Below are 23578 nucleotides of genomic sequence, written 5' to 3' on the forward strand. Positions count from 1 at the left end.
GATGGAAGGACAGCGGTGTGTTACTCGGTTGTAAGTCACAAACATCTGAATTCTGTGGCTAAGGCTACAGTGGGCAAGGGTACCGGTGGTGGGATCAGCAAAAAGGGGAAGAACAATTAAGTTGTCCAGGAAAGCAGGGATGCAGATGGAATTCAGCAGAATGAGTGTCGGGAAGTCAGCATCTCTCGAATTGTTCGCTTGAATGAACGAAGCAACTGGAGGGATATTAAACCCTCTCCAACTTTCCCTTCTTATACGTTCCAGTTGATTCTGTCTGGGAAAATATGGCCACTGACTGACAGTAAGGTTTACACCAGCTAACTTCTGCTGCTAAGGGGCAAAACTTTCTAAAGCCACACTCCCTCTGTTCCAGGTAGAAAAGCCCTGCGGGCAAACTAAGCCTACCAGGATCTGGGCCTCTGTCTCAAGGCTGACAAACTGTGGGCCAGTGTGGCAAGTTCACGTAGGAACACCTGAGTTGCCCAACTATGGCGGGTGTGGGGCCAGGCATGGGATTCTGGGCTTCCAGTTAGCCTAGGGCTGTGTCATCAGCCTGCAGAGAGGAATGTTGTTAGAGATGGGCCTTAGGAAACACGTTTGCGTCTCTGTTGGTTTGCTGGAGCTATCATAGCAAAGGTCTCAGAAGGCTGCAGTAAGTGGCTTAAACACAGAATGGTTTCATAGCCTTTCCGCAGTTTCAAAGTCCAAGACTGGGGTGTCAGTGAACTGGCTTCCTTCGAGGACTTCCTCTTTGGCTTCTTGACTTCAACACAGTTTTGCTTCTGCCCCTGTCTGTACCTTAGTCCCTTCCTGTAAGGGAACAAATCAGATTGGATTAGTGTCTAAGTCTAGCGATCATTTTCACTTAATTACTCCTTAAAGACCCCTAATCCCCAAATCACATATTTTTTGAGGTAGTAGGGTGTTAGGATTTCAACTTGTGAAGTTGAGTCAGGTAAATTTAGCTCACCTGTCTCCAGTGAGAATATTATTGACTGTGTTACTGTGCTATGCTTTCAATGTTTTCTGACTTGGACATCTGAGCAATGGTGGCTACATATTAGAGAATTGTCACTGTGGTTTGCCCAGATGGTCTCATCCCCCCACCCCCGTTCTTCCTTACTTTCCTAAGACTCATTTGCTGATGTGCAATCCAATGAGGGCTCTTGTGTAGGAACAGTGAAACTGCATCTCATGTGACTGCCTTTTACATTTCTCACTTACAGGATGCCTAACTGTGTGCTATGAGTCTTGGTGTACCATATACATATTCCGTATAGAATAAAGGGGGCTATTAAGGGTATGGTAGATAAATAAACTCATAATTCACCTACTATATTACATTAGTGGACATTTTGAGGGAAAGCAGAAGTGGCTCAGATGCTAATAATAAATGTGTTTTTGCAGTGTATCACCTCAAATCATTTTGGGAAAGAAGTCATGTCTATAGACGCTGGTATAAATGGGGAAAAACAAGATTTGTCACAAAGTATTTTTAAAGCCAACAGTCGCTAGAAAAAAAAAAATCAATGCCCAAATTAGCACAAACTGGTTTAAAAAAAAAAAAAAAAAGCATGCCTAAATTGATTTTTCCATATATTTGCCTTAGGCAGACAAAGTATGGGAGGAAGTGGACCACTGCCAGGCCTAAAGCATTTCTCTGAGCTCCATCAACTTCTATTAATGGGCAATGACGCCATGTTGGCTCCCAGCCAGGCCCCAGTGCACTTAGACTGGCTGGGTGGAAGCAGGCATTGCATCAGAAACAATGCAGAACTCTAAGGAGTGCTGAGACATGGGCCTGGAGAGCTGGCTTCCCGTGACAACAAAGAACTCATGGCACCCGTGAGGTGACCTCTTGGTCAGGGTGAACCGACCAACACTAAGGATGAGCAAAGTCCACTGAGCTGCCAAGTCACAGAGCCTTGGCATTCTGAGCAGCTGGGGTGGACATTAACCCCTCGCCCTGGAAGCCATTCGTTTTGTCTCATTCAGTCAGAGCAGCAAACTCACAAATGCGTTTACAAAGATGTATTGGTCTTTTTCTGAATTCTCTGCTTTACAGATTGTCCCAAATTACACTCAGTAGTTTATCCTAGCATGGACTCCAAATGGCATTCTAAAGAGAATCTAGAGAGTGCCCCCAAGAGTATGCTAGTGTGACAATATTCTGTTCTCAAGCTGCTGTGAACAGATGCTATGATATCCTCTCCCCGAGTTAGAGCAAAGGAGACAGGGTCAGGGAGGGGAGTGGGGCTGGGTAAGCATAACATGAACATTTGATCTGATAAAGGCTTTTCAGAGTGGAAAAGCTTACAAAGACAGTAGCTGAAACAGAGCGTTTTACTGCTAAGCCCATAAGGACTTTAAAATGCAGTATGAAATATAGTCCCAGTTGACCAATGAAACAAGAAATATAGGAAAATACGGTGTAGTGTGGATTTAAACTTTAATATCAATATTGATTCTTTCATTGTCACTAACACACCGTATTTAATGTTACTAGTCAGGGGATTGAATGTGAAGCAGAGAGAAATTTTCTGGATGTCTGAAATTCTGCATTATTTTCCCAAGAACTCTTTGAAATTATAGCCATTCCAAAATTAAAAGCTTACTCCGCACATGTGTTCCAATAAAGTTGCTTTAATTTAATCAGAGAAACAAGGGGAAATATTTTTAGGGGGTACAGGTAGAAGAGAAAAGTTTGACTAAGGCTTAATAATTTGGCTAATAGAGACACGGATAGATGCAATATGCTGTCTCTTCTACTTCCATACTGGTTTAAAAGTCTCCACACTGAGTCATTAAAAAAAAAAAAATTCCTTAACCTGCTTTCTCCAAACAGGTGCATAGCTTTGAACGAATGCTTTTCTTCGTGTGGTGTTAAAGCAGGTGTCATTGGTTCTGAGTTTGATCTGGGTAGAAGTTCTTAAGTCTGCCGTGTCATTAAAGTGGGAATGAACAGCTCTGATCCCTTGCCTGCCACTAGAACAATACCAAAATAAATGGCAGCCATTAGTCTGTGAGCACACAGAACCCTTCTCTAGGCCTCTCCTCACTATGCTACTCTTCCTCCAGCTTCCTTTTTTAATTAAGAAGCATTAAGCATTCACTTAGGACCCCAAGAACTGTGGGTGCCACTCATCCTTGGCACACTCTTCACCATGCATCCTTGGCACCCCCCTCCTGGTTATCTCCTACAATCAAGTCAGTCTCCAGTACTGCTGACTTTGCTTGGTCTCTGTCTTTGTCTCTCTGACCTTAGGTCTCGTTGAAGGTTCAGACCGCTACTTCCTAACAACAGAACTATTTATACTTAGGTTACCCTTATTTGAACCATGTAGTACATGTTGATGCAGCCACAAGATGGGTGTATTAATCTGTTCATAGTATGATAACAAGCAGGAACCAGTTCGCTCAAGATTCATCTTCTAATCACCTCCCAGGAGTCCATCTCTCAGTACCACCATACATGTGCTAAGTTTCAATAGAGGAATTTTAGAGGGACACCAGCATTCAAATCGCAGTAACGAGGAATGTGGCTGTCTCATTCACGTGACTTCCTTGCTTGGGTTTTCAACCATTCTTGGAATTACCCTACAACCTTCAAGATGAAGACTTAGCCTCCAGGCTCAAAATACAGAGTCATGTCCTATACTTCAACTGCTTCTTGTTTCCAGAATGTACATCCTTTAATCCTAGATTGTTCTAGTCCTCCCCATCCTCTAAACAAGTGCTCCTCACCTGACTCTTTACTCCAGGTCATCATAAACCCCACCCATAAAATTATTTCATTGCTACTTCACAACTGTGATTTTGCTACTATTATGAATCAAGTAAATATATGATATACAGAATGGCTGATATGTAGGACCCCAAAGGGATCAAAAACCACAGACTGAGAACTGCTGCTCTCTGAGGAGGCTGGGGCTTGAAGGGTCTCCCTTCCAAACGACACAGCATTCACTCTCAGGTATAGATGGTAAAGAGCTGAAGTGCTCACTACTCAGAGACTTGGGTGATAAAGCCTGTAAAAATGTCTTAAGTGATTGCCAAAGGAGTGTGTATTAAGTAAAAGTCTGGGAATATGCTAATGACGCCAACTTTTCCAACATTTATAATTTCTTTTCACTTTTAAGAAGCCTTTGCTGCCAGACGTGGTGGCGCACACCTTTAATCCCAGCACTCGGGAGGCAGAGGCAGGCAAATTTCTGAGTTCAAGGCCAGCCTGGTATACAAAGTAAGTTCCAGGACAGCCAGAGCTATACAGAGAAACCCTGTCTGGAAAAACCAAATAAACAAAATAGTACTAAAACTACAACTTCTAAACAGAAATAAATAACTATTTATAGGAGGAAATGATTAATTTGAAAAGAGAGAGAGAATTGCTGAACACCTGCATATCTCTCCACACAGAGTCCAAGCATTGCCTCTTAAACATAATCGCTCAGATAAAGAGGTTAACGTGAGGGTCTCTGACTCACTCTCCATTCACAGGGGTCAGCGCACTGAGAACAAATGCCCTCTCTCTGAATGATAGAAGGGCACTGAATGTGCTGGCTGCAACACTCCTCCACAGACAGGAGCTCACACGTTCTCCTCTGCGCCCCTACTATATGTCATGTGCAAGGCAGCCATTGGTGGAACTACCGTTAGGAGAAAGAAGGGGAGGGTGAGACTTGAATCTCCAGGCCATTAAGAGCTGTCATATCTCTACTGCACTAGGTTTCTACATCACTATCCCCAAATACCCTCCAGTTTCAGTTATCTCTCTCCATACTCTCTTCCTCTATCCTTCCCCCTACCCATGCCCGCCAGCCCCCAGTCTACCCAAAAATATGTCCTAGTTCCCCTTCCTAGAGAGATTCATGAGTCCCCCTTAGAACCTCCATGGTTACTTAGCCTTTCTGGTGTCTTGGGGAGCTCAGAGAGACTGAAGCAGCCATCATGGAGCCTGAACGGGTCTGCCCCAGGTCCTCCGCATACATATTAAGTTTGTTAGCATGGTGTTTTTGTGGGACTTCTAACAGAGGGAATGGGGGTGTCTCTAACTCTTCTGCCTGCTCTTGGCACCCTTTTCCTCCTACTTGGTTGCCTTGCCCAGCCTTGATGTGGGGGTTTGCTCCTAGTATTTTGTTATCTCATGTTCAGCTGATATCCCTGGGAGGCCTGCTCTTTTCTGAAGAGAAACGGAGGAGGTGATCTGGGGGGAGAAGGGAGGAAGGACTATGAGGAGCGGAGGGAGGGAAAACTGAGGTTCAGATGTGTTGAAAAAAATGAAAGAAAAGAAAGAAAAAAAATAGCTACACTGTCTCATTGCTGCCTCAAAACTGTTAGATCTAACACTGGGTATTTACGAGGTAACTACTTAATAAACAAAAGTGTAAATTCACAGTAGTTCCGAGAACTGTACTGTTAAATATAATGAGTGTATTCTTTGAAGGCATAGTTTATAAACAAGCTGTGTGTCGGAAGGTTCACAACAGATGAGGCAAGCTCTGCTCAGTGAATCAAGTCAGCAACTCCAGCCGGTTGATCATCGATCGATGACGCACTGGTCTTGAGACCCTCCTTAAAGGCATTTCGGGGCAGAGGCTCCTCAGCCTTTTACAATTCTTCCAACCACCAGTCCCTGCCTGCAGGAGGAAGTAGCAAGCACAGTGTGGAGGCCTCACAGCAGGAGGCTGACTGGAAACAAGATGTGGTCTTGTTCTGTGTTTAGATTTCTGCTCCTGCTCTGGGAAGGGCACTTCCTCTCGCTTTGGTTAGAGCCAAGTATCATATTCTGGATGGCAAGAATTGTGATCGTCTCAGCATAGGAAAATGTGAACTGAAGAGCTTTTGGGACACGCATCTTAGCTGCAGGCAGGGACTGGGGGACTGTGTTTGCTACAATGTTTTCTGCTGCGAGACCCAGTGGGAGTTGGAAACCTTTTTTGATTTCTGTGCGGTATGTTGTATTTGGCAAGACCCTCCCATTAGGGCTGCTTGGGTGTTGAATAACTTTTTATGGTCTTTAGAAGAGAGTAAAATACTTAAAAGCTTCATGCCTCTCCTTCTCCCCCTCCCTCCTCCACCCCCTCCACTGCAACCCCGCTGTGGTTATCTCAGGACAACAAGAAGCAGTGGGCACTGGCTGAGAAATTGACAGAGCACAGGTTTGAAGCAAACATAGCCTTCGTCTGTTTCACTTCTATGAGGGTCTTCATCTATTGTAAAGAAGGAGAAAGTTAGATCCTAGAAGAATATTGTACATTTCAGAAGAGCATCCAGGATGGGGAATAGAGATGAAGATCAAAGATGGAGGGGGTGCATACTCACATCCCACACTCCAACAAGGAGCCAAGAATTTGAGGTTACATAGTAAGTTTGAGGCCAACCTGCAGTACCTAAGACCCTGTCTTAAACAGCTATATAAACTACAAAAGACTATTAAAGCCATATCTCTTATAGAGAGTATTAAAAATTTGGCTTCTGTTTAAAACAATTTTTCTGTGCCCAACACTAACAGAAACTAACACACAAACAAAACAAACAAACAAACAAAAAAACCCAACTCCCAGTGTTTCAACATGTGCAGTTTGTTTATTCTCTCCTACATCTTAATTTGGCATTTTTGTTCAAGCACCAAATCCAGTAAGTGTTTTTTAAATAGAAAGAGAAAAAAATACTAATAAATGCCAGAAAACCATTTCCCAGCCAGCTAGCCAAACCACAAGCATCCAAAGATATGATTTCATTTTTAATCACATAATGAGCCAAAGAATATCAAGTAGAAAAATAAAAGAGAGAAAAAAATTCATCTATCCTAAACCTCTGTCAGAAAGATTTCCAATATTGGGTTATTTGATGATAGTTGCTGATCATGGATGGCATCAGAGCCTGCATAAGGTGCTAGAACTGAATGCTAGAACTGAGCATGTGCAATGACCACTCAAACTGAGCATGCGCAATGAACACTTGCCCTGAGCATGTGCTCTTCTGCTTCTTTCATCTGCAAATTGGATCCCCTGAGCCGGGCAGTGGTGGTGCACGCCTTTAATCCCAGCACTCGGGAGGCAGAGGCAGGCGGATTTCTGAGTTCGAGGCCAGCCTGGTCTACAAAAGTGAGTTCCAGGACAGCTAGGGTTATACAGAGAAAGCCTGTCTCAAGAAAAAAAAAAAAAAAAAGGATCCCCTGAACTCAGACTGAAGAGCAAGAAAGGAAAGATGACAGAAGGCAAAGACGCTGTGTTATGGCCTGTGTTCTAAGCATCGACTCTTAGAATATGCACATCAATCGCTTCTCGGCCTTTTGGCTAAGATCAACTGTAAAATATACACATCAGCTGGGAAGGCCAGCACACTGTCTTTAACGTGTGTGGGATGGTCTCTGTATTCCTAAAGCTGGGATGGAAAACAGGGGAATCCATAATGTCTTAAGTGACGTCTTTCCAGCTAAGTTTTCTATCCATGCCCCGATCTAGGAGGAAATGAATAGACTCCTTTCATATCCTACACTACAATGCTGTTGTTTCCAAAACACCTGAACATATCCCTTTAAAATGTGAAATATAATACAATACACGTATGCATCCATTCCTTCCTGAAACTGAATTTTAAAGCAAGATTCTCTTCTTTTCCCTGCACTGAGCATAAAGGCTAGAAGATGGTTTACCTCACATCTGTGAGTACTTTAACTTCATTCTTTTTCATCTGAAGAACTCAACTCACCCTTGTTATTCTAATGGGTGATCTGTTCTGTGGTTTAGTGTTAACAGAGCATATTTCCCCTTAGGACATAGCAGTGAGCAATTTTTAAATTTTAAAACTTTTGTTATTCTTGGACAGGGGTAGTGGTGCGGCCATGCCGTGATACATGTGTGGCACTGGAGGACAATTTTGCAACGTGAAGTCTCTCCTCCCACACGTGCATAGGTTCCAAGGATCAATTCGAGTGGTCAGGTTTTCATGTCAAGCACTTTTAGCTGCTGAGCCATCTTGCCCATCAGCAATTTTATAAGCAAAAGCCTAATTACATCAATACCAGGTTTTGTTTTGTTTTTGTTTTTTGAAAACATTAATGAGCATGCAGATCACAGGGAGAGCTTCTGAAAGAACGGTTTCTCGTTTAGCTGCTCCGTGGAGGGGCTTCAGAGGCTTCCCTTCTCATACGTTCCCACCCCAGTGCTCTTCGGTCTACAAACAGTGGCTGGGACGAGACAGGATGTAGTTGTGTCTCCAGAAGCTTAAGTCAACTGATGGACCCGGGAAGCTTTCCCAATTTATAAGCCGTACATAATCCAGGGATGATAAATTGCAAGCCTTGATTATTGGCTGTTGGGAAGGCTCTTCCACGTCACCATGGGCTCAGGTTCCTCTGTTTTTCTGCTTTGCTATCCTGGATGTGGTTTAAAGTCCCTAGACATCCTCCTGGCCCAGATGGTGGCTGTTATCATTTCCACATTGTGGTCAGCAACAGAGGAGGCCCTTAGTTAAACAGGTGTCTAGCTAAATCAATCCCTCCTAAAGGAGCAGCCATGGGCTACCACCAATAACCTTCAGTTACATCTCATTGTTTGAAATTTAGTCATCTACCTAGAGGAAGAATTGGAAACCTGGCTTTTTCCAGTTGGCAACGAGGGATTGAGGCTCGCTTGGTAAACAATAAGGGCTTTTCTGAAACCAGGTAGACGTTTTAATGCTCTGTACTGTGACTCACATGAGATAATCGCAGGTTCCCTATTACTCGGACTTTGCCCTTTGGCCCATGCTCCACTCCAAAACTGCAGCAGCTGTCCTACCAAAGTGCAGGAGAGGCTAGCTGTCAGCGTAGCAAGTCTGTATTGCTGGCTTCTTCACTCTCCTCTTGACCGAAGCCATCAATCCTCTTGGTTCTAAAACTTGACAGCTAAGAGAACCAGTTTGTCCTATCTTGTTGCTGCTTTTTGAATGGCATACGTAGTATTGTTTGTATCATTGGTTGACATGAAAACCTGATCACTCGAATTGATCCTTGGAAGCCATGTACTCATGGGAGGAGAGAACTCACGTTGCAAAATTGTCCTCCAATGCCACACACATGTATTATGGCATGGCCATACTGCTACCCCATCCCAGAATAACAAAATTTTAAAAATTTAAAAATTGTTCACTGCTATATTCTAGGGGGAAATATGCTCTGTTAACACTAAACCACTAAACCACGGAACAGATCACCCATTAGAATAACAAGGGTGAGTTGAATTCTTCAGATTAAAGAGAATGAAGTTAAAGTACTCAACAGCTAGGAAGACTGTACTGTCACACCAGTCAAGATTCTACATCAAGGAGATTGCCATAGCCCACAAATTATTGTCCCTGAGGTTATGGTTTGTAAGTGAGGAAATGAGTCCAAAAGTCTTCCTTTCTTGGTGCCAATCAGTTCACTCTCGAGCAGCGGTATCGCTTTTCCAGGTAAAGATTCCAACCCAGCCCATTGATCTGAGCACGAGCAGGTGGATCTTTGCCCAGCACTTCCAGGGAACAGGAAGAGGACAAGAGGCAGTCCACACTGCTGAGATGGAGGCTTCTGGAGAGATAAAAAGTTATAGCCCTGACTATGGCTCACAGGAGATGATAGAAAGCTCAGGCGAGCTGCTCCCTGGCATCGCCTCCATAGATCTTGAGTTCAGAGGTAGAAGGTGGAGGATGTGCCAGTCTGAAACATTAGCCAAGAGCAAGGCAGTCATTAATGTCTTTATTTTTCATCTCAAGGAATTTATTCCTCCAAAATTTCCATCTAAAGTCACAAAACAGCTTGCGTATGGTACACTTAGCTCTTCAATATAGTCAGTCTTCATTACTAGGACTTCATTCCTTGAAAATAATTTGTATAAATTAACCTGATGTAGCTTGTTCTTAAATTGTGTGTATGTGTGTGTGTGTGTGTGTGTGTGTATGTGTGTATGTGTATGTGTGTGTGTATGTGTATGTGTGTGTATGTGTATGTGTGTGTATATGTGTGTGTATGTGTATGTATGTGTGTGTGTATGTGTGTGTATGTGTGTATGTGTATGTGTGTGTATGTGTGTGTATGTGTGTGTATGTGTGTGTGTATATGTGTGTGTGTGTGTGTGTGTGTGTGTGTGCTGTTTGTATGTATGTCTCTGTACCACATGTATGCCTAGTGCCTATGGAGGACAGAGGAGGGGATGAGATCCTCTGGAACTGGAGTCACAGAAGGGTATGTTTTGTCTTGAGGGTGCTCGGAACCAAACCTGGGTCTTCTAGAACAGCCATAGTAATCACCAAGCCATCTCCCCAACCCCCCTTAAAGTAGCTTTTAGAAGCAAGGCAATATGATCTACTAGCATGAATTTAACTACCAGATTTTCCACACCACGAATTCATAACCACAAATATGCATTGTTAAGTATGAAAATAGATGAAGTGCTTTTAATATATATTTATTACTGTTTTTCAACCCTTACAGGTAGAATTCTAGTCTATTTATTGATATTAAAACATGATTAAATTTTTACTTGAGCTAATATGACAAAAAGTAATCACTGAATACTAAAAATGTAATAACCATATTCTCTCTCTCTCTCTCTCTCTCTCTCTCTCTCTCTCTCTCCCTCCCTCCCTCCCTCTCTCCCTCCCACTTTCTCTTTCTTGTTCTCTGGCAGGAGTATTGTTGGAATTGAATCAAGAGTCTTTTGCATGCTATACCCCCATTCCCTGTTTTGTGAAAATATACTTTGAATATTGAAAAAAAATACCCTGTCTTTAAACTCACTGGGACTCCCTGCTCTATATTAACAGCAATAATACTTCTGCAAAGTAGATTGGGGTTTGAGTATTAAATTGAATCTAGAACTTGGCCTTTGTGTTTGACTCACCCCCCCCCCAAAAAAAATGTTAGCCTAGCAAGAGTATACATTGATGAGATGCAAAACATAATCCCAGCACTCAGGAAGAACAGGCAGGAGGATGGAGAGGTCAAGGCCAGCCTGAGGTACCTACAAAGACCCTGCCACAAACTGAGTTTAGACATCTAAAGGCAGGGGATACCTGGCTTCCTTTAACCCCTGAAGTGGCTTGAATAAGCTTGGCCAAGGGAGTAGCACTACTATTAGGAGGTGTGGCCTTGTTGGAGGAAATGTGTCACCGTGTGGATGGGCAAGGAGACCCTCCTCCTAATCATGAGAGAGTCAGTCTTTTCCTAGTGGCCTGCAGAGGAAGATTTAGAACTCTCAGCTCCTCCTGCACCATGCCTGCCATGCCCCTGTCTTGATGATAATTTACTGAACCTCTGAGCCTGTAAGGCAGCCTCAATTAAAAGTTGTTCTTATAAGAGTTGCCCTGAACATGGTGCCTGTTCACAGCAGTAAGACCCTAACCAAGACAGCCCTACAGACCCGAGCTTCCAAAGGGTTGCAGGTGCTTCATTCATTCAGACGTCAGTTAGTAAGCTTGTGCTATCTGCTAAGCTCTCTTCCAGATGTCTGCATTCAACAGCAAAGAAAGGGAACAAATAGTTATACATCCACTACTTATAATCTTTCTTATGACTTGGTAGGAGAAAACAAAAATGTTAACTCAACTCTCCCCATATGGTGTTTCTAGCTAACTCTCCAGGAGTCTTATTTTAAATAACTGAGGGTTACAGGACCCTGTTGCTAAACTATAGCATGCCATTATGCTATACCTTGCCCTTGTTGGTTTTTTTTTTTTTTCATTTCTCTCTCAACAAACAGCTGAATACCTACAATCACTGCAAATCTCATTCTTCTCCTAGAATGACCTTAGACATCATAAAAGGAAATTTACAGCCAAACACTGTTAATAATAGTTACAGCAACAACAATAATAATAGGACAAAGGGAGCAAGTCTGTTGGCAGCTTATTAAAAACATTTGAGTTTTTGAATCTTGGTATCTCTCAGCTGTGTGGCAAACACATCTCCATGCACAGCATCTACTGGGCATGTTACAGCACCCGTGAGACTTGGGGGACAATGTAGATAGATGGGATATGAAGCTTGGGCCACATGCTATGCTGTGATTGCTGGAATGGGGGACAACATCACACTGTCTTGGACACAGAGGTCTCCATCTTTTGCTAGGATCTAAGTTTGACTAGCTTGTGACCCTTTAGAAACGGCAAAAATCACAGGCCATGTTTAGATCATTAAAGTTAACAATTTTGCTCTTTAATTATTATTTGTATTGAAGTCTGTTAGAGATCACATGATGTTTTTATTACATTTTCCATCTTTCCCTGTTTTACCATCTGTCACTGAAGCTAGTCTATCTGACCCGTCCTCTGGCCTCCAATGTTGATATTATCTGGAGATGTCTATATTATTAGAATGTTTGCTTCAAGAAATTTAGCACCAATAAAATATCTGAAAACACACTCTTGCAACTTCAAGGGACATTTGGTGAAAATGAACTCTGACATGAACAACTATTCAATTATAGAAGAGCTTTAAAGATGATATCTCATTTGTGATTAATGATAAGAAACCCAGGAGAAACTGAACTCTGAAAGGTGCCAATGGTTCCTTTTTCAGGTTCAAAACTTTCCGAATTCTCATCTCAGTTCTCAGATGGGCAAGCACTTCTGTGATGGTTCTTTCTCTTAGATGGTCTGCTCTATTCTCTTCCCAGTAGAACAACTGCTTATTTCTGAATGCTACATATCCACGTTGCACACTGGATTCCAGGTGAATATGTTGGTGAGAACCTTTGGTCGGTATGTAGATTTGGCTATTTTTTTTCATTAGTCTACCTTCCATTGTAGACTTAAGATAATATGTAATCTACCCATAGTCTATTCAGCCAGGACACAAGGACAGATGGTGTAGTGGCTAAAAAGAACAGGGGCAGATTGGTTTGGAGCCCATGTATTTATGTAATAAAGTCACATTCACTTAGCCTCTCTGTGCCCCTGTGACAGTTGAGTTAATAGGTGTAGGGTGTTTATTATAAATGTTAGCAATTATTTCTACCAATTGAAAGTAGACTCCGTCTGTTTAAATTCATTCCCCTTAGGAATAAGTAAGTAGCAGTTATTTTTAATGCAATTTTGGGTGCATCATTGTCTGGATCATAAATCTCCTCCAAAGGCTACATCTTGAAGGCTTGTTCCCCATCCCTAAGGACTGCCATGAGGTAGGAGAACCTGTAGGAAGTGTTTCTTATTAAGAGAGAGTTAAATCATTGTAAACCTGCCCTTGCAAGAGATATTAAGACCCTAGCCACCTCTTTTCTCCTTGTTTCCCATTACCACAAGGAGAATCATTTCTTCTACCATGTGCTCCTTATGCTATGCTGCCTCAGCACAGAACTAAAAGCCATGAAAGCCAACGGATGATGAATGGAAACCTCTGAAACCATGAACCAAGATAAATCTTTCCTCCTCATAGCTTGACTTTATCGAGTATTTCTTCACGTGACCAAAAGCTTTTTAACACATGATAGAAGCCTACAAGGCAGGGTGGATTCCTGAGTGTAACTGATTCAGAGAGGCAGGTGGGCGAACCTATGAGTAGATAGGCAACAGAAATTGAACTCGGTGAGTTATTGAGGAAGGGGACATAAAGTTTGGAGGGGGCTTGCGGACTGGATCTGGGAGGAGTTGTGTGGAGGAACAAAGGTAAGAATCAAAATACATCGTATGCAACATTGACACGCTCAACATGTGATAAAAGAATACTATACTGAAAAAGAATTGTGGTTGAGAACAAAATCAGAAGGAGAAATGGGGAAGGCATTGATTGAGTGTGGTTTGGTGTACACTGTGCTCATGTGTCCTCGTTGCTTTGTCAAATGCTTAGAGAAAAATATAATGAATGTTCAGTTTTGTGGTTTAATCAAGAGTTCCTCACCCCCACCCAACCCCTACTCACACACACACACACACACACACACACACACACTGAAAGTTTTATTGCCAAACTTAACTTTTCACAACAAAATGTTCTATTGTTAAAATGGCTGTACTAAGAAGACCTCACCAAATTGTCACGTGCCTAATTATCTTGCAGGCGAGCATTGTTTCAGTTTGAATGTTAACAAGTGAAAGCTCTTATCCGGTTCAGGGTGGCCTCTGAGTGTCACTGCTGCGGAAAAGGTGGTGGGAGGACTGCATGATCCTGAATGAGCCATCCTGGAAAACTTGGGAAGCTAAGTGGGGCTGTGCCTGGGTGTTCCTTAGGCCAGAAGTCGAGATGGCAAGAGGACTGAGTCACACAGCTAAGCCCCTACTGCAGAGCTGGCATTTGTCTCAGTCAGTCAGGGGTGGATAGAAAGCTTCGTGCTTTCCTGTGACTGATAGATGGCTGCTGAACCAGAGGACTCATTCCTATGGGATGCAAGGGACAGCAACTCTTTCCTGCCTGTGACGTTCCAGGTGAGTTTCACCCTGAGTGCTGTCACTAGGACTAGAAACATCCGTCGTAGGGCCCAGAGTCAGGTGAGAGTGTGGCAGCCAGTGTTCAACCGTTGTTAAGAATTTCTTCCAGTGGTCAGCCAAGTGTTATGTGCAGTGTTCATAAACTGTTGAGTCAGCTGTGTTTGCCATTGACCAGATGGAGCCTGGGAGACAATCCCAAAAGCCAAACATGACATGCGGGAGGCTCACTGGGGAATATCTGTCAGGAGGTGGGAGAATCAGGGTTAATCTAGGGGCTGAGCCATAGCAACAGAGACCACAATGCATCCCATATGTCAGCTCTCAAACAGGTAAGGATTTAAGTTTTCCATCCCCACACTTTGCACTTGGAACAATCCTTGGATGTAAACTGTCTGGAGGCAGGACGTGACCTTGAGTGAAGTAGAGGTTTAGGGTAGGGGTAGGGCAAGAAGTGTGGGAGGAGCCACAGGTACTGAGTGAGACTTGTGTCACATTTTTGGGGGGACCTGTCACAGTCAAAAGGGAACAGTAACTCACCACTGACCTTAGACCCAAAGGTAGCCACTCAACCCTGCAGGCTCTGTCTCGTCCAAATCAAGGAACCCTCTCTGTATTGCCCAGTTTTGACTCTACTTCACATTCCAGGACTAAAAATTCCTGAGATAACCGATGTAAAAAGTCCTTTTTGTAACTGGGATGGTACTATACCGTTAGTATTAACAGATCAACAATAATTAAGAATTACAACAGCCATATGCACCACTGTGTCTGGAAAACACGGTTTCCTTGATGTTATCAGTCACTTCTGGCTCTTACAATCTTCTCACTCCCTCTTCCATAAAGATCCTTGAGCCTTGGTCCTTGGTGTGTGTGTGTGTGAGAGAGAGAGAGAGAAAGAGAGAGAGAGAGAGACAGAGAGAGACAGAGAGAGACAGAGAGAGACAGAGAGAGACAGAGAGAGAGATTAATGTCCCACTTAGAACTGAGTACTCCACAGTCTTTTATTCTCTGCACACTATGGGGTAATCTTTGGGTCAACTCTCATTTTACTGCTAGGAAAGAGATGTTCTGAAATTGTTACATTTCAAAGAGTCCTGTACCAGTCCCCCTGTTCATCCCTGAGCTAAAGCAGGCCCCTCTGATGTGGAGTCCATAGTTCCTTATATGTGTGGCTCGACTCACTTCTTGAGAGTTCAGCTAGGTTTCTAGAAACTCTACACAGAAGGGGACCGCCCCAGCCCCCTGTTCCTTTTACTCACATTGCCTGGTGTGGTTTGTCCTTGTCAAACCTGCCAGGATACACAGTCAAGTGGAGACTCAGGTCTGATTTCCATCCCCTGCTGGTGCCAACAAATCACTGTGGTCAATAGAAACTCCCCAGTCCCTTCGGAGGAAGCCAGTTATCTGCTAGACTTCCTCTGTTTTCCATGTTGGCATCTCTGCCAAGGACATTATTTTGTCTGGATCCACTGGCTGGACCTCTTTACATCTCAGGGAAGCCACACTAAGCATACCATGGCCCAAGTGGTGGAGGGGGAGCCAGAGTTTGAGCACAGGACCTCCACAAGAAAAAGGGGATCCAGGGAGTGGTTACACATTAGATCAGTGGCCAATATCTTTCTAAGACCAATAGCAATCTCTCAATCACTTTAGAAATAAGTCTTTTAGCAGGGGCAAGGACATGCCAGCCTCCTTAGAATCCCTATTTAATTCATTTCTATGCAGCAGAAAGATGGAAGGAAGGGGGGCAAGAAGGATCTCTTTGTCAATGAGGTTCAATGTACAGTAGAATCTGTTCTGGGCCTATTCAGGCTATATAGTAGAGCTAAAACGTCCAGACAATAGCACTCGTAGACAATGAATGCCTCTTAGTCCATGTTCTGTTTTTATAGCTCAATGCCACAGACTAGGTGATTTATAAAGGATAAAGGCTTATTCAGCTCATGGTTCTAGAGACAGGGAATCTAGGGTCTAGGAGCTTTATCAGTGATGGTTTCCTTTGTACTAGGGACTGTGTAGAGTACTGATGGTGTGGGGCACTGCTTAAGAAGGACACACACAAGAAATAGGAAAAAAACTCAATTATAACATTCATTCTCAAGCAAACTCATTTGTTTTATATATATCTATATCTATTAACAAATTAATCCATTCTTGAGACCAAAACCCTCATAATCTAATCTTGTCTTAAAAACCCCACTGGGTTGTTAGTACTGTAAGTCTCTCAGCACTCACATCGGGATAAAATTTCATCATGAGTTTTGGATACAATAAGTTTAAGCACAATGGCAATGGTTAATGTGGTTACTGTTCCAATTGCATGTGTAAATTAATCATGCTTATTCTCTGGGTCTCACATCTAGTTGGGGAATTCTTGCCAATAATTTTGTTTACAACTCAAATTCCTCTCATCTAAGATTCTACCTCCTGACTTCCTTACAAAGACTGTCTTTAAGTTTGATTTTACAGATATCTTGTTACTGTTTTTTGTTTGTTTGTTTGTTTGTTTTGTTCTGTTGTTTTATTGTTTTTTTTTTTTGAGACAGGGTCTCATATAGCCCAGGCTATCCTAGAACTAGCCATTTAGTTGAAGAAGACTTTGAATTTCTGATCCTCCAGTGCCCACCTCCCAAATGTTGAGATTACAGGCAACACCATCCGTCGTGTGCATCACCGTACCTGCTTTATGCAGTGGTGAGGATCAATACATGGCCTTGTGTATGCCAGAAAAACATTCCACTGAGCTATACGGCTACCCCAGCTCTTCTAGCAGATCCTTCAGTTAATGGTGATTGATTCTTAGATGTTTGCATGTGCTGACATCTCCCTAAACTCACCTGGAGAAGCAGAAGGTCATTTCAATCTTGTGACATGTACTGTGTCAACCAGAATAGAGGCTTACCCATAAGAGGTACTCAGAAGTCACTCCCTTGTGTGAAGGAGTACAAGCTCGGTGGTGTGGGCTCCACCGCCAAGTATTTATTTATTGGCAGAAAGAAAGGTGAAAAGCAATTAACAGGTTATTGATTGTGGAAACTGGCTAAGGGAGTTCTAAGTGAAACAGCCACTGGAACAATATCCCGTCTCAGTGGTGTGAACTTTGACCCTTTGATAACAGATTATCCAGAAAGTCATCCTGGATTTGTTTTCCTAGGCTAGGGCCGGATGCCCAACAAAGTCCCCGTGAAACCCCCTTTACAGGAGATTTCTCAAGAGTAAATAAAAGCATGGCTTTTTAAAATTCTCAAAAGAGGTCCAGCTGTTAGTTTTGGCTAGGGATAAACCCGGAGCTATCTCCAAAAGAGATAGCAAGAAGAGACAAACAATGATGTCATTTGAAATAGCCTTATTTTCATCAAAAGCTAAGTTCAGCTTTCCTTAGGGGGGAAAAAAAACGTTTTGTTTTGCCTTGGATTTCTCAAAATAATTTTTGCCTTTGTAGGTGATAGAGTTCTTTGTCGGTGATCACTGAATGTCTTAGAAACCAGACAATCAACATTGACTGTCCAGCAGCAAAAATGTAGTCTGAGCCGTGCTTCCTGTACTAACTGTGGCTGAGATGGTCTTCTCAGAGTCTATAAGGTCCTAAGTTCAAGGATAAGTTAAAGGCTGAGCTTTGCTTTCAGGAGAGTTGATAGGTCCATTGCAGAAATCGTAGGATTCTTTTTCCTGACAGGTGAGATAGAGGCCATTTCTCAAAATAGATGCTCCAGAAAGACCCCCTTGAAGGCCATCTAGGACCTTGCCCTCTCTGCTCCCCTCTTCCCAAGACACAGCAACAAACAGATGATCCTCTTGCTAAGACGCAAAGCTATCACACATAGGTTGTGCAAATTTGCCTTTGGAGGGCAAAGCAATCCAGCCTCTTCCATCAATCTTCCCACATGGAGGAGGCTTTGGGGGGCCTGGACCCCAACCAAGTTGGGGCACACTTGTCAAGCCATCCATTTGCAGAGGCGATTCCTCATATGGATATCCCATGCTGCCTAGTGTCCTATGGATAAAAGATGAAGCAAATAGAACTTGAAGCCATTCTCTACACTTCACTCTGGACTCTACTTCCCTGGGCTTCAGTGTTCTCTTTGTGTTATAATGTGCATATATACCTCAAAGTCAGGCATTTCCTTAAGGATTAAGTAAAATAATACTTGTAAAATATTTAATAAGATAAGAGTTTAATAATGTCAGCTCACTTGGTTTTGAAAGGCAGACTAATTTTCCATAACACGAAGGTCACTCTCAGCTGGTAGTAGTCTTGGGGCTATTCTGTCCTAGATCTCACTTTCAACAATTATCTCATTTGTACTAACGTTTTAGCTCTACTTTATGAGGGGAATGAAATATTTAAAAACTCTTCAGAGAGCGCCAAATCTTCTGTAACTCGAATAGCAAAGCAATATGTTCTTTACTGTGGAAAATATGTAATAAATCCTTAATCCATGATTTGAATGAATTATTCCCTGGCTTCCACAGGAAAGAGGTTCCTTAGAGGCAAAAGTGGCAGCCCACCAAATGACTCACAATCATGTCATGACTGATTTGAACATGAGTAGAATCCAATTGCCCCTTGGTTTATTAAATTGTTCTAAATTATCCTGGTTGATTCTTTTGTCAGCTTGACACAAGCTAGTCATTTGGGAAGAAGGAATCTTTTTCAATTGAGAAAGACTCTCCCATCAGACTGACCTATTGGCAAACCAGTGGGGTATTTTCTCAATTAATAATTGATGTGGTGGTGCTGCCCCTAGGCAGATGGTCCTTGAATGTATAAGAAAACATGCCACGAGGAGCAAGTCAGTAGGTAGCACTCCTCCACAGCCTCTGTAATCAGGTCCCACATCGAGGTTTCTGCCTTGATTTCCTATCCTTGAATCACAGATTACAAGATGCAAGATGAAATAAGCCCTTTCCTCCCCTGGTTGCTTTTGGTCATGGTGCTCTATCACCATAGCAATAGAAACCCAAACTAAGACATAAATGTAATCTGTCTCGACTATCTTTACATTCTTTTTTTATTCTCTACACAAACAGCATCAAAATCCAAGAAAATGAAAATACGGAAGCTGGAATTTTAATTTGACTTTTAAATACACATTGAAAGAATCTCTTGCTTACCACCTTGTAAAGTCTGTTGCAGGATAGGAAGGTAGGAATTTATAGCCACAAATATATATGATGGCTTCCTGAGAGACAAGGGCATCAAGGTATTCACTGAACAGACTTTTCCAAGAGCCAATATGCAAGTCTGGGGTTGGGGTGGGGAAAAAAAAACTTTTAAGTGAGTTTTTGAGAGTAGTAGAATATGAAAATGTGCTCAAGCAAACCACCACCATTGAAGAAGCAATGGCTAAGCCCCAGGAGCTATGTTGGACACTATAGACTGAATGCTCCTCCAAGCTCAGAAAGTCTTCAGTGTAGGCAGATGTTCCCAGATGTGCTGAGGAAATCAACTCAGGGTACAGCAGCAAGTGACCAACTCAGGAGCAGATATCAACCCCATCTACTCATCCACCTAAGCCATCAGAGCAAAGGGAGAACAGGGTGAGGCAAAGGGGCAAAGAGGAGTATCGTGGAAGAGAGAGAATGAGGGCTGGGGGGTTATGAACACATTCTTTGCAACCACCTCTGAACTAGCTCTCTCTTTGTAACACCCTCTGAGCTAGCTCTCTCTGGTCAACACCAACACCAGTTATCTCTTGAGTCTCCCCACAGAACTATTAGCCGTTAAATGCTTGGCTTAGTCTGCAATTTGTGAGGTATCTTGTTGTCACTCTGAAGGAGTGTGTGGCTCCCTGAGCAAGAAGACTGGACAGAGACCAACACAGGCACCTGCAGGAAAAGAACACGTTCAGACATATGCTTTCATTTTCCAAGAAGCAACTGATTGGAGGAGGGATTAGAGACTCAGGTACAGCCACTGTTATAGGCCAGGCCACATGTTGGTGACAGCCAGACGAAGGCAGTGATGTCTAAACAGAAAACAGGTAGAGAGAAGGCAAGAAACCGTGATGAGTCCAAGTTGACAGGCAGTCCCTTAGCAAACTGCTCATGAGTTCCTTTCCCTTGGAGGACCTTAAGGGGGGCACCAATTTTCCAATGTCATAATTCCACAGCAAACATAAAGATGACACAGTGTCCAGGAGAAGACACCGGCACATGTCCTTTACATACTGCACATGAAATTCACCTCTGACTCAATGGCTAATACATGGCTGCTATTGATTCATTTGTTTGTTTATAGTTAGGCAACAGAACCCAGGGATGTATTCACATAAAACTCAAGCTAAACTCCCTTGGGGCTAGAGCCCAATTATAGCCACGTCCCTGCTTTCTGTAAAGCCGACTTCGGGACCTCTAGCTTTGTACAGTTCTGTATATCCTGGAGCACCCATAAGGCGTAGGAATCCAATTCGTACAGTGGTTTTGTCTTCTGCTTACCTCCTGACAGGGGGACTTCTCAGACGAAGATCAAGAGGAACTATTCTACCTGCTGTAGATTGTTAGATCCTATTACTACAAAAACCTTGCAATTCCTGTGTGGACAAGGATGGTCTCTCTGATCAATGAAACAGGAAATTGAACAGCCTAAGAAGTAGCTGAAATATCCATGAATCTCTGGCCATAGCAGAATACATTTGCAGTTCAACTCTGAAACATTGGCCTTGAGGTTATGAAGAAGAAGAAGAAAAAAAAATCTCTTCAAAATATCCCCAAAGTAGTAAACTAAGAAACTTGAAGGGTCTGCATCATTCTGGGTGCTCCAGGATATACAGAACTGTAGCCTGGGTTTCGGTTTCGTTCACTTCTGCTGGATCCATTTATCGTGCCTGGCTCGTGGGAAAACAAGCCTCCATGAAGTATTTGCTCCCTAGAAAGAGCAAGAGTTCAAGTAAGTCCCAAGGCTGTAGGATGCTAGCAACAGCCCACTGGAGCCCAAGTCGCTCCAAATGAACGATGAAGGGCCATAACGCAGAGCAGTAGGCAATAACTTGAAAATCAAGAAACGTGATAACTGCAGATGCTATTACTGAGGACCACTGAGAGCATGCTAGTCTATGTAGCTACTCTATACTATAGCATTTGATGGACGGGGCCAACTAGAAGCTGGGTTCTTTATCTTCGGGTTGGTTTAATTTAGAGAAATACTGAGTGATATGTGTGGATTCGGTCAAGGTGTTTTCCGATTAGCAGCCCCTCAGTGGGCTCCTGGCTGCCTGTGATCTTCTATGAGATTGTGGTCCTCTTTAGCCACTCTTCACAGTAAAGCGAACACATCTCTAAAGATCTGCTTAATCATAATTCAGCTAAAGGGATCTTTCTGTTGTGTTCCTTTGCTAAGTAGTTAGTTCTGGTTGAATGCTGCAGGCATGGGGAGGAAGAAGGTTGCCTCTGAGGAGATCTGGAGGAGCCAAGGCTCTGAAAGCCCCACCCAGGCTCAGGTTGGAGGGAACCCTACTGGCCTTTGCATGTTTCTCCTCCAAATCTTCAAAAGCTTAAAGTGGGATAATTTCTCCCCCTTAATTTGGATTTGTCCCTGTTTCCCCAGGGCATCAAAAGCTCACTGGTGGAAATATGACAGTATTTATCTGGCTTAAACTCCTGATCACAGTCATGTTTTAGAAGTCTTAAGATGCCTCCCAGGATCATTCTAAGCTCATGAGGAGCTCCTGGCTGTGTAACTGAGTGTGGGGACACTGGTGACACTCAGTGCACAAAGAGCACCAGCTTTTCTTGTCACCTTCCATGTGGTCCTTTCTAGGTCCCTCCTTGCTACCTTAGTGACCAACTGTTGCCTCAGTGCAGATCTGAGCTAGACCACCTGTCCTTCCCTGCCTGCCCTTCTCAGAGCTATGCTGACCTCTTGCCCCAGACATGGCCTCAGTGAAGTATAGCCTTGAGGAATGATGCTACAGCTGTCCATTACTGAGAGCCACACAAAGGCCTCTAGATGTTTCAGTACCTCATCTCCACAGTGGATGGCATGTGTTCGAGGGTGTTTGGGGGAAAAAGGACCAATACCCAAGAATTCTACTCCATCTCCCTCAGGTATTGGCCTTTATCCTCCATCTAAGTTTGAGCCAAGACTTCTTCATGCCTTCTGGGTGACTCTTGTTGCCCGCTGGCCACCCGACATAGATGGAAACAAGGGTGTGTAACCTAGGCCTTGGTTTAGATTCCCCCAGGTCATCTATCAGGAAAGAATTCTTTAGATAGAAATGAAACAAGCCTGATACCATAATGTAAAACATAATATAGTAGGAGATGCAAAAGCAATGCTCTTATGTTTATGGATATCATTGACATTAACAGAGGAAATTATTTGCATTGGCAATGGAATGTCAACAAACCGTGTTAGTCAGCTTTGCAGAACTATACCAAAATACCTGAAACACTCAGTTTTTGCAGAACTATAACAAAATACCTGAAATACTCAGCTTAAAAATAGAAAAGAGTTATTTTAGCTCATAGTGTCAGAGGTTTGTTTTGGTTCATGTGATCAACTGCCCCTGTTGCTGTGTCCCTGTGAGGCAAGTGAGTCATGACAGGGAGGACATTATGGGACAACATGTGCCTCCTGGAGTCTGAAGAAGCAAAGAGAGAGAGAGAAGTAGCTGGATTCTCGACATCTCTTTCAAGGGAATGCCCTCAATTTTCTAACTTGTAGGAAATCTGGCCATGTAGAGTCCTCTACCTTCCAACAGTGTCACAGACTAGGGAATAAGACTTTAACACTAAGTCATTTAGGGGGACATTCAAGTCTCTAAGTATAGGGGCTGGAGAGACGTCTCAATGGTTAAGAGCACTGACTGCTCTTCCAGAGGTTGTAAGTTCAAGTCCCAGCAACCACATGGTGGCTCACAACCATCTGTAATGGGACCCCATGCCCTCTTCTGGTGTGTCTGAAGACAGCTACCATGTACTACACATATACATAAAATAAATAATTCTTTTCTTAAAAAAAAGATTTTAATTATAGCTGGAACTAGGGCATTGGTATGTATCTATTTATTCCTATCTCCTTCAAACATAGCTTAACTTCAAAATACTATAATATGCAGGCACCAAACAAATGGTTAGCTGGTAAAGGTACCTGCTGCCAAGCCTGAGTTCAGTCCCTAAGACCCACAAGATGGAAAGAATGAACCGACTCCTGGAAGCTCTTCTCTCTCCCCTCTCCCCTCTCCCCTCTCCCCTC

General features: G+C 43.1%; 1 long non-coding RNA gene across 2 annotated transcripts in view; it reads right to left on the reverse strand.

Annotated features, from left to right (window-relative positions):
* Positions 1-18986: 18986 nt before the first annotated feature.
* LOC110308325 overlaps positions 18987-23578 on the reverse strand; it is a 6732-nt gene continuing 2140 nt past the window's right edge. The window contains exon 4 of one of the 2 annotated variants that reach the window (XR_003838572.1): positions 18987-20211. This is a non-coding gene — a long non-coding RNA (uncharacterized LOC110308325). Of the gene's footprint in view, positions 21251-23578 lie in introns of both variants that reach the window. The other variant, XR_002379548.2, reaches the window with a different exon arrangement.

This window comes from Mus caroli, chromosome 13 (assembly GCF_900094665.2).
Source record: "Mus caroli chromosome 13, CAROLI_EIJ_v1.1, whole genome shotgun sequence".
Taxonomy (NCBI): Eukaryota; Metazoa; Chordata; class Mammalia; order Rodentia; family Muridae; genus Mus; species Mus caroli.